Consider the following 5,991-nt stretch of genomic DNA (forward strand, 5'->3'; position numbering starts at 1 on the left):
GGCGTGACAACTAGCTGCCGGTCAATTCGTATGCCCACGCAGGAGCTGAATTGACCCCGACTGCCAGTTTGGAACGGATTTTAAAGGGAAAAACCACAAACCAAGGAAATGAGGAGGGGGTGAGGGGGTTGTTAGGGTGGTATAACATAAAAATAGTGGAACATTCCAAAGGAACCCAACCTACATGAGTCAGGATCAGGTGAAAACTCTCTGTACGCTTATCTTTCTCAAGAATGTAGTCCTGCCCTGTCACTTCGGCCTTGCCCTGTCACTATGGTTCTCAGCTTGGTTCCACCTGACTAAATTGCATTCCAGCCAGTTCCTGCAACTAGTCCGTCCACATTTCCAACCTGCTTCATGCCTCCATGTCTTTGTAAAGAAAGCCTAAAGAATATTTTATGTCTAAAAAGGATTCTATATACCCAGTATCCATAACTTTTCCCTCTACAGGTTCAGGTCCTTATTGGGTTCAGTATCAACTGAGCCATCTCCCTACCTTCAAATTAATGTTTGTTTGTTTGTTTGTTTGTTTGTTTGTTTGAAGCAGGATCTCACTTATGTTGCCCTGACTGGCCTAGAACTCACTCTATAGACCAGATTGGCCTTGAATTTAGAGAGATCAGCCTGCTTTTGCTTCCTGAATTCAGGGCTTAAAAGTGTGAACAACTAGAGCACTTGTTCTCAACCTTCCTAATGCTGCAGCCCTTCAATACAGTTTCTTATGTTGTGGTGATCTCAAACATAAAATTAATATTTTTGCTATTTCATAACTAATTTTGCTACTGTCATGAATAGTAACGTAAATATCTGATATTCAGGATGATATTTAACCCCTGTGAAAGGGTCATTGGACCTCCAAAGGGGTCATGACTCACAGGCTGAGAACCACTGGATTAGTCACCATTGCAGTGATTTGAAAGAGAATGTTCCTCATAGTTTCTGATGTTTGGAAACTCGATCCCCGGGTGGTAGCACTGTTTCCGTAGTTTTAGGAGATGTGGCCTTGTTGGGTGAGCCATGACCCTAGGGATAGATAGGCTTTGGGGTTTCAAAGCTAAGTGCCATTTCAAGATCCCCTTCTCTGATTCCTACTTGTGATTCAAGATCAAACCTTTAGTATCCTGCTCCAGCCTGGTGCTGGCTGACATGGTGCCCCACCATGACAGACTCTTCTTATCCCTCTGGAACCAGAAGCTCAAATAAATCCTGCATTCTATAAGTTGCTTAGGTTGTACTGCTTTATCACAGCGATAGCAAAAAAATTAATACAAAATGATAGGCAGTCTGTATTCAAAGCATTATTGTAGAAGGGCTTATAAAGCAGGTCACAGAGTATGGGCTTTCTTCATCAGCCACCCTAATTAGTTCAGTGTATATCTAACCGGGACTTCTTTATGCAGCTACAAATAAGCATGACTAGATAATCCCTATTCCTTTTACAAACGTTATCATGTTCTTTTTTTTTTCAGTTTTTTTTTCTTTTTCTCAGCGAGTGAGATGAGAATCTTGCAGAGTTTGAGAAGTACCGTGGTTCGGTTTATATTTAGAATTATTCTTCTCACCCCTCTACTGAGAATTGGCAGTGAAGGAGAGCACAGTGGAAGCACACAACCTCATTGGTGTCCAGTGGAAGCATCCAGTGAAGAAATTCTTGTTGCAACAATGAAGGTGGGTGAGAAGTTTTGGGTTTCTGAAGATATTTTTAAGCCATCTTATAAAGATTGGATGAAATATCGACCTTCACTACAAAGCCTGATAGTTGCTTTCAATATCTGACTAAGTGGTCTGTTAGAAGAACACAATTCTTGGCCCTCTGCCTTCATAGAAGTACTTAATTAGGTACCATTTTCATTTTAATTCATTATTTCTTCCTATGAAGCCATGGCAGCTCTTCCAAAAATAAAATCCTTTAACTTTTTGAATTTGTATGTGCACACAATGTATTTTGATCACATCCCCCTGCCCCATTTCTTCCCTGAACTCTTCCTAGATCCATCCCTGACTTCCCATCTCCTCCCAACTTCATCTCCTTTTTTTTTTTTTAAAAAAAAAAAAACCTGACTAGATTCAGTTTGTGCTGCCCATATACTCCTGTGGTGTTGGTGGGGCCAATCCACTGGAGTGATTGGCTTGGCTTACCATAGGCCACAGCCTTACAAAAACCTGACTCTTTCTCTCCTAAAAGCCACCAACTCTCAATAACTCCTCAGTTCAGGATGGAGGCTCATGAGTTTCTCCCCACTTACATGCAAGAATGTTCAGTGACTCATCTTGAACAGGTCTTATGTAAGCAGCCACAGGTGCTGTGAGTGTGAGTGCAGTGGTCCTGTCCTATCCAGAAGACACTGTTTTACATCAGTCCTCCTTGACCTCTGGCTCCTACAATCTTTCTACCTCCTATTCTGTGATGGTCCCTGAGCCTGAAGGGAAGTAGAATGATACAGATGAACAATTTGTGACTAACAACTACACAGATACTTGCTCTTTGCACTTTGACCAGTTGTGAATTTCTATGTAGCTGCCTCCACTGCACAAAACAAAACAAAACAAAACAAAACAAAAAACCTTCTCTGACAGCTACACTAATTTATGAATATAGAGATATGAATTTAGAGTGCAGTTTGATGCTACATCCACTTTAGCAACATAATAGTAAGTAGATTCATCCCTTGGGCCTATGACCTCCTCAGTCATGGATTTGAGCACAGACTTATAGTAACAGGCATGTATTTCCTTCTGTGGACTAGGCCTTAAACCCAACCAGAAAGTTGTTGGCTGCCCTCAAACATCTGTGCTGCCATTAAACTCATGGGCATACCTTGGCATACTTGTCATTATTGTTACCCACAGAGTTCACAGCTGGATGTGATTGTTGATGACCCCCCCCCAGTCCCCAGTATCCTACATAATGCCTTTCAGTACTATGAAAGTTAGCCGTTAGGTAGGAAGCATGAGTCAGTACCAGCTTGATTTCTTCATATCATATGGCCAACATTTGTAGTGTCTTCAGCAATAGGGTTTTATCATTAAGTTCTGGTGAACAATGATTGATCTGGGAAGGCCCAGTCTATTATGGTCAGTTGCCAACCCTGGGCTCCTGGGTTGTTTAAAAAAGCAAGCTGAATGATCCCTAAAGAGTGAGCTCCTGGATTGTACAGGTACTCCAAATTAATCTCGGCGTTCTAGTTTGTATTTTGGGGCCAAAATGTGATATTTGTCTTTCTGGGCCTGAGTTATTCCCCAGTTCCATCAATTTACCTGCAAATCCATAATTTAATTATTCTTTACAGGTGAATAAAATTCTATGTTGTGTAGGCACCTCGTTTTCCTTATCCATTCATTAGGTGGTGGACATTTAGGCTGTTTCCATGGCCTAGCTATGTGATTAGAGCAACAAAGGACAAGGATGAGCATGTATCTCTGTAGTAGGAAGCAGAGTCCCTTGGACATATAGCTGGGTCATATGGCCGATCTATTTCTAGTTTTTTCGAGGAATCACCACACTGATGTCCACAGCAGATGCATCATTTTGCACTCCCACCAACAGTGTATAAGGATTCTATTACCCACACTCTTGTGAGCGTTTGTTGTCTCTTATTAATCTTTGCCATTTTGATTGGGGTAATATAAAATATCAGTGTAGTTTTAATTTGCATTTCTCTGATAGCTAAGGATTTCAAACAAAAGTTAGCATTGTCTTTACACTCTTCTGTACCTTTTATGAACAATATATCCCAGAAATCTTTACAAATCAGTGTAAAGGGAGCTTACTTACTCCTTCCTTCCTTTCTTATGATAATCAGAAGTTTGAAATAAACAGTTGAGTGCTTGTTGCTCTTGCATAGGACCCAGGTTTAGTTCCTAGCATCTTTAAGGTGGCTCACAACCATCTGTAACTCCAGTTCCAAGGGATGTGATGATCCCTTCTGGCCTTCACAGAAATCAAGCATGCATGTAGTGGACAGATACACATGCAGGCAAAATACCCACACACATAGAAGAAAAGAAAAAATCCTGAGAGGTCCTGGTTATGTCTCTGCATAACTGGAGGGGCATTTACCTAGTCTGCACAAGGCCCTGGGATTAATTCAGTAATAAGAATTAAGAAAGGAAGAAGGGCAAATATGATCAAAGCATCATATGTTCATGTGTGCAAGTGTCACAGTAAAAATAATTGATTTTTACAATTAATATATTAACTATAACAAAATCACTATCTCAAAAATTTGGTGTCAGTAGCCAAGTATGGGCATAGGCATGCTAGAAACATGTCTGGGGTTCCAAGAAGTGACCAAACAACCCAAAGTATTTCAGCAAAGCAATTCTGAAGAATTCTGAAGAATTGAAGATAGCCATGTCAAATCAAGCAAGCCATTGGGAGGCAAGGCCAGCATTAACTACACTAAAAGACTCTGGCCTCAAAGCAAATAGACAAAAATTGTAAAAATATTTTGGAAGCTGGGTACAGTTGCATACACTTATAATCCTGGACCTCAGGAAGCTGCTGAATCAGGACTGTTGAATGTCCAGGACAGCCATGGCTACATAACAAGTTAAAGCTTAACCTGATGAACTGGCACAATCTGGATCCTGTGAACTGCCAAACCAGGCATACTAGAAAAACTGGGAACAGAATCAAATGGGGGTGTAGTTCAGTAGAAGATCATATGCTTAGCTTTCTCAAGACCCTGAGTTCCATCTGTAGTACCAATGAGGAAAAAGAAAAAGAAATGTGAGTAGGACAAGCAGGACAAAGGGAAAAGAAGATTCAGGTAAAAGTGAGGGTGAACAGGGCTGGAGACATGGCTCAGCAGTTAAGATCACTGACTGCTCTTCCAGAGGTCCTGAGTTCAATTCCCAGCAACCACATGGTGGCTCACAATCATCTATAATGGGATCTGATGCCTCTTCTGATGTGTCTGAAGACAGCTACAGTGTACTCATATAAATAAAAAAAATCTAGATAGATAGATATTTTTTAAAAAGTGAGGGTGAACAGTCCAGCTATCTCTATGGGTTTGAGACCATCACAAAAAGAGAAGAGTGAGAATAAAAATATATTCTGAGCAGTGCTTTCTTTCTAAACATTTAAGAAAAATAATTTAAAAATAAAACAGTGATCAAATTCCTTACAAGATGTTAGGAGCAAAAAGATAAGACACAGCCACATCTCTACATGCTAGAAACGTGTCTGGGTTTCCAGGAAGAGACCACACAATCCGAAGTATTTCAGCAAAGCAATTCTGAAGAACTGTAGATAGCCATGTCAAATCAAGCAAGCTAGCACATCCAGTGGAGATCTCACTAGGTTTTTATTCCTAGTGTATAGCAGTCCCGTGCTTCACTCTGAATGGTTAGAGGTTGGCCTCATGTTCTCACGTGGTTGGCGAACTCACAATTGCACAGCTGAGAGGCAAATCAGCCTTATGATAGCAGGATAAAACTTAGAGTGCAAACGTTTACCTTAGATAAATGATAACTTGGGGGAGGGATTTTTCCCAGATGACATCTTTACAAATTTCTTTACGGGTCAAACTTTCTCATTTAGCTTTTGGCAGGAAAGACAGTACACTTAAGTGCTTACATTTCCCACATGACAGATAAGAAAAGGCCATCTCCAAAACAAATGAAAATTTATAGTATTTCTAACTGAACTCGGAGAGATTAGAAAATGCTACCAGACATGAGAGAACAAGCTAAGCCATAATGAGAAACATCTGAAACAGGGTGGTCAAACTCATGAACACACTAGAAACATAACAAAAAAAAATCCATTTAGAAATGCAGACTTCACTATATGGGTCATAAGAACACAGACAATGAGAGGCTTGAAGAAGCAGATGAAAAGGAGGATAGTTTTGAAGATCAGGAAGACATGAAAAGACTTCTGGTTTCCATGTGGACAAGTAACTAATGAAAACGAACTCATCGTCTTCAAAAAAAAAGAGAGAGAGAGAGAGAGAGAGAGAGAGAGAGAGAGAGAGAGAGAGA

Source organism: Grammomys surdaster, unplaced genomic scaffold, assembly GCF_004785775.1.
Source record: "Grammomys surdaster isolate TR1022 unplaced genomic scaffold, NIH_TR_1.0 216, whole genome shotgun sequence".
Lineage (NCBI taxonomy): Eukaryota > Metazoa > Chordata > Mammalia > Rodentia > Muridae > Grammomys > Grammomys surdaster.